Below are 13,351 nucleotides of genomic sequence, written 5' to 3' on the forward strand. Positions count from 1 at the left end.
ATTCGGGGAAATAGACCAGCTGCTTCTTTATGTTGTGGTGAGCGGGTGCAGAGGACGAGGGAACAGCGCCCTAACAGCCAGCACCGGCGATCAGCAGAAGAGCTGGGGAGCGGCAGGCGCAGGAGAACCAGGCGCCCCGGAGCAGTTCGCGGTCGGGCGGGCTGAGGGCGGGCAGGGCAGCTGCGCGTGCGCACTGAGGAGCTCCTGCCCCCTCCCGCCCCCTCCCGCCAGCCTCGGGTCACAGCGGCGGCCGGAGGGCTTGCCCGGGCCCAGGCTGGCGAGGCGCGCTGGGCTTCCACGGGGCCGCCTTCCCACGCCACCTGCTCGTGCCCAGCGCTTCCTGCCCCCGCGGCTCTTGCCCTGCTCTCCGGGCTCCGCAGCGGGCCTGCCTCCTCAGAGGCAAACCAACGCTCGCGTCTCTCCCTGTCAGTGAAATTGTCTAAGACGCCTTATCTCTGGCCATTGCTGTGTGTAAGTGTACACACACACACACACACACACACACACACTTATCTGCCACAGCAAATGCATATAATTATATATTACTCACGCATACGTTATATTATGCATGTATGCACACATATGCATGTATACGTAATATATTACATATATGTACATAAATGTCATATAATATTATTATATCATTATAATATATTTAATATATTACACATATGCATGCAATGTGTTATATTACATATATGTTATATCATATTATAATAATATATGCAATGTATAACATATATGCACATAACATGCTATACTACATATATGTATGTGATGTGTCATATTATTATATGTAATATATTACATACATGCATATTAGTTACACTGTTATATATGCATGCATATATGTTATATATGCATCTGTAATATATTACATATATGTATATAACATGTCATATTACCAATATGTTCATATAATGGGATACCTGGGTGGCTCAGAGGTTGAGCATCTGCCTTTGGCTCAGGGCATGATCCTGGGATCTGGGATCAAGTCCAGCATTGGGCTCCCTGCATGGAGCCTGCTTCTCCCTCTGCCTGTGTCTCTGCCTCTCTCTCTGTGTCTCTCATAAATAAATAAATAAAATCTTTAAAAAAATATGTTCACATATTTGTAATTATAGACACTATTAATTATATGCTCACACTCTTATACACAGTATATGCATATAATTACATGAACATATATTATTATACACTTGATACATGTATGTATAATATATGTATATATTGCCTGTATATATTGTAGTATATATAATATATGCTACATATTTGTACATAATATATCATATATTATTAATGCATAAAATATATTATACATGATTATATAAAATATAATTATATATAAAATTGCATACATATTTACATTATTGCATATATGTTTACTTTATATATTTAATTTATAAGCTTACATAGTTTATCTCTCTTTTCTTGCTTTATTGAGATGTAACTGACCTATAATATTGTGTAAGTTTAAGGTGTACACCATGTTGATTGATGCACTCAATATATTGTGAAATGATTACTACTATAGAGTTCATGAACACCTCCATTGCTTCAGTTAATTACTATTTCTCTTTTTGTGGTGAGGATATTTAAGATGTCCTCTTTTAGCAACTTTCAAATATACAATGCCATATGGTTAATTAACTCCAGTCACCATGCTATACATTGGATCCCAGAACTTAATCATCTTATAACTGTAAATTTGCATGTTTTGACCAACATCTCCTCATTCCCCCACGCAGCCTCTGACAATCACTACTCTCCTCTCTGTTGCCATGAATTCAGCTTTTTTAGCTGAACATACAAGTGCTAGCACATGGTATTTGTCTTTCTCTGTCTGACTTATTTCTCCTAGCATAATGGCCTCAAGGGTCCATCCATGTTGCAAATGGTAGGATCTCCTTTTTCATGGCTGAATAGTATTCCACTATATATGTACACCACATTTTCTTTATCCATTCATTCACTGATTGACCCTTAGGCTGTTTCCATATCTTGGCTATTTTGAATAAGGCTGCAGTGGATACAGGGGTGCAGATATGTCTTTGAGATCCAAATTTCATTTTCTTTGGATAGACACCCTATATGGGTTATCTCTGTCCTTCTAAATCTTACCTGTCCTTAAACATCTTTGATCAAATATCATTTTTCTATGAATCATTCCCAGTTTTCCCAGTCACAAATACTTTCCTTTTCTGCAAATTTCCATTGCTCTTTCAGTTCCCTGACAAAGGTACAAATAGCTTACATATCTCTTCCCTAATAGCCTGCACACTGTTCTTGTCACTTTAGTGTAATAATTGTTGTTGTTGACATATCTGTATTTCAACAGGAACTTTCTTAAGAAACACAATGCTGAACTTAAAATATTTGAGAGTTGCCAGTTAAGGTATGAGGGCAGGTTAGTCCTATTAATTAGGGGCAGGTTTTATTTGTGACTCCAAATCCCATTCTGTGGACAGAGGCCTCATCTACTTATACCTGAAACTTGCTTTGCCTTTATTCTTTATACGTGGGGATTAAAGTTGAAGAATTGGATTCTTATGGAAAATACTCCTCTTGGATACTTTCTGTTGGCCTTTCCTATGCACAAACCACCCACAAACTTAGTGGTTTAAGATAGTAATAAGATATTATTTTTCAAGCTACTGTGGTTGGCAAACAGTTCCTTTGATGGTTTATTGCAAGATCACTTGAGCAGCTATATTCATCTAGGGGTCAGGTGGGCCAGAGGGTCCAACATGATCTCACTCACATGACTGGTGGGTGATACAGGCTCTTGACCTGAGTACCTGGGTTCTCTAAAATGTGATCTCTCACCCTCCAAGAGGCTAGGCTAGCTTCCTGACATGGCAGCCTCAAGGTACCATTCCAAAATGGCAAGAACCGAAGCTACAATGTCTCTTTGTACCAAGGCTCCAGATTTCATACAATATGAATTCTACAATGTCACATGACAGCCCATATTGGAAAGGTAGGGAAACAGATGCCACCTTCAATGGGAGGAACTGCAAAGCCTTTGTGGCCCTGTGAAATCAACCAGACACCTGTGCAGCATCTCTGTCATTAGACTCAGTAACTGAGGTCACCAGCCCTACTTTGCAGAAGTCTTCTACTTATTCTCTTTTCAAAGGGACAGAGGAAGATATGATATCCTTGAAGACTTTTCTTTGCCCAGAGATAGGAGACAAATGATTTCCCTACACAACGCTAGACTGAACTGAATGGAATTATCCAATGGTATGATATCCTTAAAGACTTCTCTCTTTGCCCAGAAGTAGGAGTTACTGAGTTGTCTCATCTGTGAGGAAGAACCCTATGTTGGCCAACCACCATGAATTTCAGTAAAACTAACCACTTGCCCCTAAGTGATGGCAGGAGACTACACACATTGCCAAACCATTTCTTGCAAGTGGTAGTAACGTCCGAAAGACTGAATCTTGAAAACTACAAATATGAAGTAACTAGCAAAGTATCATCAAAAAACTATATTTAAAAAATGCTGAGCTTGCCTGAGAAGAAGCTGTGAGGGGAGAGGAAAGTCAAATAGTTTCCCCCAATATAGCTTTTCTCTGTCCCAACAATTTGTAATAAGAATGCGTAAGATGCAGTAAATTCCCTGGTCATAACCCTGCACCCAGACATAAGGGAGCATTTCCTGTAATATCCCTTTGCTCAGTTAGGGAGAGGAAACGTGAGGATCTCATCCAGTGCCTCTTTCAGTGCTCACAACCACATTAGAGGAAAGAATTAGCATTGTATTGTTCAGGAAGTAGCCCCTAAGAGGTTAAGAAATTGTCCACTGTCTGACAGCTAGTAAGTATTAGAAGTGGAATTACTCTCAGTACCAGGTCTATCTGAAGCTAGACTCACCACCACGGTCCTGTTTCCTGGGAGGATGGATGCAGAAGATCTGCCAGAGATTGTGGCGTGGATAAAGGAATACAAGCAACCAAGGACTTGGAAGAAAAGAATCCCAGAGAGCAAAGCATTGGAGGGTTTTGAGATGGCCTGAAAGCACAATGGGATGCCATTCCTGTCTTTAGAAGAAAGATCCAATGAAGAAAGATTATTGAAGTAAAGAGAGAGCATGCGTGAGATCGAGAGAGTGAGAGAGAGAGAGAGAGAGAGAGAGAATGGCTACAACCTGCAAATGTACACTCTGGCCCTCAACAAGGTCTTGCTGACCTAGAGGCATTTCCCATTAGCCAAGGGGAGGTTCAAAGCTCCTTCTGGGGTGTAGTCCTGGCCAGTCTGGGCTTTCCAGCCAAGCGTGTGATATGACTAGGGTAGTTTAGAGTGACTTTGGACAAAGCTATCATCAATTCTCCTCAGTTCGGTCTGGCAGTGAGTGGGGAAATCACTTGTCTTCTTAAGTAAGACCTTGTGCTTTGCAAGGTACTGTCATCCGGTTACTGCATATTCATAAACATCTGGGTACAATCTATTGAGATATTTTTTGCCTTGTTTCACTTTGGGTGGGCATATCAAAGACCTATGCCTAGCCCACATAGCCCCGGAGGGGTCATGGCCTCCGAGGGAATGTCTAGTGGCTGCCTGGGGACTGATCTCCAACACTGAAGCCTTGGAAGGAGAAAGGGAGAATCTTCCATTGCCCAGTCTGAGGCTGAAGTCTACATCTCAAAAACTGTTGTATTTTTTCTGTTTATCCAGTGTGTGCTTATGACTGACTCATGATAATGGTTGGACTGCTCAGTAGCAGGATTATAAGCAGAAGAAGTGAGAGAAGCTAGTCTCCCATAGACTAAGGGCCAAGATAATGAGGGATTCTCCTCTCGTGTGATGGAGGAGAGAAGAAAGCCCACAAGTACAGACATCAGATGTTCTGCTAGTCACATAGGTAGGAACCTAGAACCAGATTTATTTGCTCTGGACATCTAAGAGATTGGTATATCTCTTATACTCAAGGGTTGTGGGGGCAAATTCACTCATTACATATATATTTATTTAGATACTCTCTCTCATAGTATTTTTGGATCCTTTTGTGTTCTTTAGTCTTACCTCTGCTAAGTTCTTGGAGAGGCTAAGATCATTCCTTATAGTTGTGTATCCTTTGGACCTTGGCTCACACGTTGGCCTGAGTGGACACGTGTTGTTTTTTTGATACTTGCAATATACCGAAAGCTTATTAAAGATTATTAAAAGATTAGTAAATTTCCCAACAGTTTTAACAAAAGGAACCAACCTAATAGTGCTAATTGTGCAGCTGAGGGACACCCTGCTAGTCCAAGCAGCTGGCACATGGTTCTCTACGCTGTCCTGCACTTAGGATGGCAGCTGTCTTGGCACATTCTGGACATACACCAGTTGACTCACCCCACCCGGAAGAGTCAGCCCTGCCTCTGTGACATCCATGACCACCTGGAGAGATTTTTTCCAGCTTTAGAAAGATTTTTGTGCAGCTTTAGAAAATACACTGCCCAGTTAGTAATAACCTCTTCACCCTTTCCTTCATTCCAGTACTCTCTGGTGGCCCAAATCCTCTGGAAACCAACACGGATTGCCTGTGGTTTAGGATTCTGAGCAGAGTTTCTTTTTCAAGGGAAGGATTATATGCACTGGGTGACATTGACTTAGTCTGCTGTATCCTCAGTGTTCAGCCAGGCAGGCTTAGCTCATTTTTGTGATGTGAGTAGTGGTGCATGAATGGGTGTGGACAGAGCAGGCTGCTCTCATTCTCAGAGGCCACATTTCCACAGTGGGCACTGGGAAGTCATAGCTGTCAAACTGAGTCACTCAGTGTAATACCTTTCCTATGCTCCAGTATGAGAGAGAGTGTGTGTGTAGGGAAACTCAGAGTCCATTCCTCCACTTGCTCTGAAGGTGTTTGCCAAGAGGAACTACGGAATTTTTAAATATTTTATTTATTTATTCATGAGAGATACACACACAGAGAGGCAGAGACACAGGCAGAGGGAGAAGCAGGCTCCCTCTGGGGAACCTGATGTGGGGCTTGATCCTGGGACCAGGACCACGTCCTGAGTTGAAGGCTGACGCTCAACTGCTGAGCCATCCAGGCATCCTGGAAATACAGAATTTTGAGGAGAAAGAGGTTTTGAACAAGTTCACATAGACTTCAGCATCTTGGATAGTATCCGATTTGGCAACTTGGCTTTCCATTTGGGAAATGAGGAAGTAGGGCAATTTACTTATAGGCTGTGTCCTTAAAAATTTTTGTTCTATTTTCTAAGCATATAAGGAGTATATATTTATTGTAGAAAATTTAGAAGAACCAAAAAATACAAAGACAAAATTAAAATCACTTATAATTTCACTATTAATACATGTGTGTAAGACGAAAATAAATACTATATATATGTATATTGTTGGCAAGGTATATAATATCATATGATATGTAATCTATTATAGAATATTATATTGCATTTTATTACTATTTTTCCTACAAAATTGGGAAAATATATGTATATGCTGTGTTACAACTTACATGGTATGTAATTTCAGACTCTCTTTTTAAAAAAGATTTTATTTATTTATTTGACAGAGAGAGAGAGCACAAGCAGGGGAAGTAGCAGGCAGAGGGAGAGGGAGAAGCAGGCTTCCCACTGAGCAGGAAGCCCAATATGGGGCTTGACCCCAGGACCCTGCGATGATGACCTAAGCCGAAGGCAGACACTTAACTGAGCCACCCAGGTGCCTCCAGACTCTCTCAAATGTGGATAATATGAGCAAATATTTAATGGAAGAATAAATGAATGAACTTTTACATTAATGAATAAATGCATGACCAGGTTCATCCAACTGGCAGGGGAAGACTTCCAACCCTTCTGAAAATTGTAAACTAGAAGAAATCTGAGAGACTCAGAGTAGCCTCCTCATAATAGAATGATATTCCATTTCATCTGACTCCATCCCCAAATCATGCAAACACACACACACACACACACACACACACACACACACACACACACATATCCATCATTTAAACACTAGCTCACACTTATGTCACTGTGAACTTGCCTGAATGGGCAATCAGCTTCTATAGACTCAACTCTCAAAAATACAAACGATGACACTTCTGTATCTCTGTTTCTTTTCTACTTCGTCTTACTCTTTTACCTCTCTCTCTCTCTCTTACACACACACACACACACAGAAACACACACACACCCCACTACCACCACCACCTTTTTGCAGCATAAATAAGTCACTTATTTGGGAGCCCTTATGTAATCCCAGAGATTTCAACATTGCTTATGTCGGGCTGAATATTAGGTGTTATCTTTCTTTTTTTTCTTTTTTGGCATCATAATCTTTCTCTTCAGAGATAATCTATGATTTAACAAATAAAGCTTCAAATAAAAACTTACCCCCTTTTTTTTTTGAGGTCAACTGCATCTGACTAAAACAAGTGATATATTGCTTTGAGACGTCAGTTGTGCTTCTCTGCCTTCCAAATATTGCAGAAATAAAAAATGGGGAAAAAACATAAGCCAAAAAAGGGGAATTTAAATCAAACCTCATTTCCTTCTCCAATTTTGTTAAAGAGGTTAACAACAGGGTTCTGACATCAGAGACCTGACATGAATCCTGACTTTACCACAATCAGCCAGGTGACCTCGAACATTTACCCCAGCCTCCTAAAGTTCCAGTTTCCTTACTAATAAAATGGCATAATAGTGTCCTCTTTTATAAGATTATTGTGAGGATTAATCAAGATACTAGGTGTGCAGTCCTTAGAACAAGGACTTTTAAATACTAAATACTGATGATTATAATTCTATGATTGGTCTGTCTTTTCCTTTTAAAGTTTTCATTTATTTGTGAGAGACACACACAAAGAGAGAGAGACAGACAGACAGACAGAGAGGCAGAGACAAAGACAGAGGGAGAAGCAATCCCAGTGGGACTCAATCCCAGGACCTCGGGACAACCTCAACTACTGAGCCACCCAGGCATCCCTGTTATTGGTTTTCTCTTAATGTCAGTGTTATTGGGCTAGTATTGAACTCAAAACCAAAAAATTGTAGAATGAATCCATAAAACTCACTATAAACTTCCTCCTGAAATATTAATTTAATTTCTTCTCATAAAGGTAAGATAAAATCAAACATATATAACACTTATGATGGGGTGGAAAGCATTTAGACACTTTCTTGCTCGTAAAAGGAATCCAATTGTAAAAAGAAATGAGTATACAATCAGACTTTCCTAGGATTTCTAACTACAGCATGTCACGATCCATAAGGCTGTTTCATCTCTTGGTTTCAGGACAAACACCCAGATTATAAATTAATGGCCTTCATAGGCGAATCACCCAGTGCCGCCAATATTGCTTCAGAGTGACTACAAGAGAAACTTGATTCTGTTAAAGATCCAGTTACAGAGGAGAACGTCAAAGCCGATGAGGTATGATGCTGTCATGGGATTCGGGTTCAGCACCATGAAACTGATCATCCATGAGTCACTATTTGGCTCAAATGCGGGAGCCTCCAGGGAGCACTAACAGGATTCGCAAGTGTTCTGGTAATACCACCATTGCACAAACCATGAGACCAGGGAAGAGAGCCCAAGGGGGGATCACATTTCAGGGCTCCATTCTTTCTGACACATTCAGAGCATCAGAGCTCAGGAGAACACGGTGTTGATCAGTGTTTGGTGTTGAATGAGGGGGCCAGTTAGAAGACAGGACAAAAAGGTGGTTTCTTCCTTCCAGAGAGCTTACCATCCATTTATGAGAGAGATACGAGAGCAGGCATGGGGGCAAGAGAAATCCCCTCAGGTCTCCTAAGACTTGACAGGGGATGTGAAATGGACAATAGAGTCTGAAGGGAGAGGCAACGGCCAGATCCTGAAGCTTGTCCATCATGGGCGCACATTCCATGGCCCCTCCTGAAGGCCTGTGACATCCTCGTGAGCCATCTGAGACCAGTGAAACTACCCATTCCCTACAGACTCAGCTGAAATTAGACTGTTACAGCCACATTTGCTTTGCCCATTCTTCTCCTTCATAAATGTGTCTATTGTCCCGGGGCCATCTTGGTTTGCTCTCTCCAGCCTGCCAAAAATGGCATTCTTTGTCACGGAGACTCTCAAAGGTACTTTTGTTAGTGTCGCTCTTCCCAGAGTGGGCACAACAGAATCCCGTGGGTTCCATATCCCTGTAAGCCTCTTATCAGCCATGGCTCTCCCCATGTCCTTCTGTCTTTCTGTCATTTGGCATGCCAAAGAAGGCAGCCACAGGAACCTGTCATTTCTCCCCATGTCCTACTGTCTTTTTGTCATTGGCATGCCAAAGAAGGTAGCCACAGGAACCTGCCAGTTGGCTAATTTATTTTTCAAAATTGCATATTATTTTTGCCAGTGGGTGAAAGGCAAGATCAATGACTGACAGAAGTAGAAACATATTTTTAAGAACTTAATGTTCTGGGATCCCTGGGTGGCGCAGTGGTTTGGCGCTTGCCTTTGGCCCAGGGCGCGATCCTGGAGACCCGGGATCGAATCCCGTATCAGGCTCCCGGTGCATGGAGCCTGCTTCTCCCTCTGCCTATGTCTCTGCCTCTCTCTCTCTCTCTGTGACTATCATACATAAATAAAAATTAAAAAAAATTAAAAAAAAAGAACTTAATGTTCTACATTAGAAATTACCTTTTGAAGTTGCCCACTTCATCAACATCCCAACATCGTTGTCATGACAATCATTAAGTGTTCCCATTAACAACTACAACCAAAGTGAAGAGTAAACCTAAGCATGTGTGTGTTCTTTAAGAAGAAAACAGACTACTGCTTCTCTCCCTGGATTCTGCTCTTTCTTGTTGACCCTTCAGTGAGAGCCTTGAATGTATGATTCATTTTCACCTCTGGTTGATAGTCCTCCCAGATTCACAGGAAGTCCCCTCTTCTTTTTTTTTCTATTCAGGTTCTCGGGATGCCTGTTCCTCTTCCAAGAATGTTCTCTGCACATTCAAGGTGCAGCGATTTTGGGCCAACTTGCTGTTTCCATTTTCAGTTTAGGAAGCATCCGTGCTCAGTGCTGCATTCGACACTGAGCGGATGCATGGCATGCAGATGGGAGTAAAGGAATGGCCTGGCCCTTGGATCACTCAGCGTGTAGGCAGACCTACTGGACGGTCTTTCTCATTAGGTAAGTAATACATATGAACTGTAAAACAAAATGAGAAACACATAAATAGACAAAAGAACAGATAGATCAATAAATAGAGGAAAATATAACAAAGAAAGAGAAAACCTCCAACCCAACTAAAGAGAGATAGATCTTCTATTAAGTGTTTTGGTTTCTATCTTGAAAGGCCCATAGTGTAATGCTCAGGACATGGATCCAGGTTTCCTGGATTTGAATCCTAGTTCTACTGCTTATCAGTCTGTGATCGTGGTCCTGTCACTTGCCTCAGTGCTCTTGTCTGTAAAATAGAGATAATATAAGGACCTCTATCATGGGGCTGTAATGATAAGAAATGAATTAGTATTTGGAGAGTACATAAAAGAGTAGTTGTCTTGGAGTACGTACTACATAAATGTTTGTCAAGGAAGTAATAAATGGATTAATAAACATATCCATGTCTCTGTGTACGTAAATGGAGTCCCTCCAGTCCTGAGGTTCTGTGCTCTGCTTTTCAGCTTGTGCCAGTGGTCTTCGGATCTCCTGCCAAATTGTGCAAACCTGCATTAGCTTTTAAGGGACAGTGTATTGTTTTATGGAACCATAGCTTCAGTGTTTCCATTTTGAGCTATGATACATATTAGTGTCGTGGTCCTCTGGATGCAAATGTCTTTTCACAGAATTTTCTTTTCTTTCTTTTTTTTTTTTTTTAAGATTTATTTATTTATTTATGATAAACATAGAGAGAGAGAGAGAGAGAGGCAGAGGCACAGGAGGAGGGAGAAGCAGGCTCCATGCCAGGAGCCCGACGGATTCGATCCAGGGTCTCCAGGATCGTGCCCTGGGCCAAAGGCAGGCGCTAAACCGCTGAGCCACCCAGGGAAGGTGACAGTCCAAGGAGTGGAGTTACTGAACTTGAAATGCTATGTTTTGATACATAATGTCAAATTTCCTGCTGCAAAAATTACATAGCATATATTCTCAGAAACATTGCTAGAAAGTATCTGTTTTCTGCACCCTCCCCACTGTAAAGATTGTTAATCATTTTAAACTTTCTGGTGTGTTCCATATAGACACCAGCAGCATTGTGTTCTGCAATACAGGTGATGTCCTCATTGATTACTTTGTATTTTGCCTTCTGTGACTTGTTTATTTACATTTGCACATTTTTCTATTAGGGTGGGCCTCAGTTGAAGTCCTGAGTTGCAAATAATAGAAACAAGTTAAGCAGATGGAGAATTGATTTTTTTAGGGTATCAGGTGGCTCATATAACTGACAGGAAGGCTGAAAAATGAGGCTCTGAAAATAAGCAAGAATGAAGGAAGGACAGGATACAGAATCCACAACGTAGGTCATGGGGGAGAGTAGTGGTAGATTGAGCTGTCACCAGTGGATGCTTTTCCTCTCTCAATGCACTGCTCCCCAGGTCACTGGACTCGCAAACTGCTCAGTCAATGCAAAGGTAACAACCCTCTAAGGGATACATATATTCTCCTCACTGTGTTGTACCAGCACCTTACACTTTTGCTTATCTTTTATTTTGGAAATAAAATGTCTTCCTTCAATTTTTATTTACCTTTTAACTTTGTTCAGAGTGTTTTTGGCCACAGTAAGATTTTCAATTTTCTTTAGACAATCATAAAATATTTTCAGGTGCTCGTGTTCTCATGGTAGGCTCCTAAATTGTTCCTTTTCAACTCCAGATTCCTCCATAGCATCAGACAGGGCATATATGTGGTAGACTGTTGAAATAATGACCCCTGATTTATTCGTGTCTTGCTGTGTCCATACCCTTGGCTAGTCCCATCCCAGATTAATCAGAACTTGCTTGAACGAGTTGCTTCAGCCAATAAGACAATTAATTGCAAGCACAATCAATACGTGATTTAAGCAGAGGTTTGAAAAGTGCTCACACACTGGGGGCTGGTCTCTTGGAGTTCTGCAACCCTTGCAGCTCAAAAGGACCTGGGCTAGCCTGCTAGGTGATATGAAACCCCTCCAGTGCTGTCAAGAGTCATCTATGCCAGCCCAGACCAGAGCTGCTCAGCCCACCCACAGAATTTTGAAGAATTACAAATGTGTTTTGTCCTGGTCTCAGTCTATCGATAGTGATGCTATGGGCTAGAAATGCTATGGCGGTGGGGGTGGGGCACTCACCTGAGCCTGTGGTGAGTTCCCAAAGAAATTCCGCCTTTCAGAGCCAGTGCTGTAGCCAGACTGGCCCTTCTGGTTCTTATCATGATTGCAAGAGACTCCTCAGGAGCAACCATTGTGGAATTTTGAAAAGCAAAAAACCAAAAAAAAAAAAAAAAAAAAAAAACCACATCCAAGGTTTATTACACATGGGATCGTGGACAGTATATGGCCTGTCTGGGGCCACACAATGAGGTTGTGGGTAGGCAGAGAGAGAAAGCATGGGCCTGAGGTTCTGCTTTAATTGGGCTTAAGGGTGGGAGCATCTAGGGTTTCCTGGGTTCACTCTTTGCTGGTGAATTTAAAACGTAAGAGCAAGAATGAGAGCATGGGAAAGTAAAAAGTGGTCAAATGGTCAATTGTATAAGTCAACCAGAGATCTCTAACACAAGGGTGGGGTGACCTGGCTTTTTATCTAGACTTGTGGCTGGAGTTGTGTTTTTTGGAGATAGCTGTCTTTGAAGAGGATGGCTTGGCAGTCAAAAGCTTAATGTCAGGCAGCTACATTATAATCAAAAATGGCAACTGGCAGGACTTACATTACAAAATATTTGATCTTTTAAGCCACTAAGTTTTCAGGTCGCTTGTTACACATCATGTGCAAACTGATACTCTAACTATAAATGCAATTCCTTTAAAAAATCCTACTAATTCTATTATTTGTTTCCTACTTACAGCTTCCCAAACTATATTGCCTGCAGGAGAGAGTAACTCAGGACCTAGAACGCACGGGTAATTCAATGTACTCTACGATGAACTTTATGACATTCATTTCCTGGAAGCTCTTCTTAAGAGAAGGCCACAGAGGGGTGGCAGGGTGGCTCAGTTGGTTAAATGTCTGACTCTTGGTTTCTCCTCAGGTCGTGATCTCAGGGTTGTGAGATTGAGCCCCATGTTGGGTTCCATGCCCAGTGGGGAGTCTGTTTGAGATTCCCTCTCCCTTTTCCTCTACCCCGTCCTCTGCTCACATGTGCTCTCTCTATTAACTAAATAAAATCTTAGAAATCTCAGTGGTTGTCTATCAAATTAAAAAGAAAAAAGAAAGCTACTGA

At 41.6% G+C, this 13,351-nt stretch overlaps 1 long non-coding RNA gene across 1 annotated transcript; it reads left to right on the plus strand.

The window, feature by feature from the left end:
• The first annotated feature begins 302 nt into the window (after window positions 1–302).
• LOC140595449 (uncharacterized) lies at window positions 303–13,032 on the plus strand. Its single transcript, XR_011997064.1, has 4 exons — window positions 303–471; window positions 8,257–8,394; window positions 9,905–10,129; window positions 12,977–13,032. It is a non-coding gene; the product is annotated as an uncharacterized lncRNA (long non-coding RNA).
• The last annotated feature ends 319 nt before the right edge of the window (window positions 13,033–13,351 follow it).

Source organism: Vulpes vulpes, chromosome 1 (assembly GCF_048418805.1).
Source record: "Vulpes vulpes isolate BD-2025 chromosome 1, VulVul3, whole genome shotgun sequence".
Lineage (NCBI taxonomy): Eukaryota > Metazoa > Chordata > Mammalia > Carnivora > Canidae > Vulpes > Vulpes vulpes.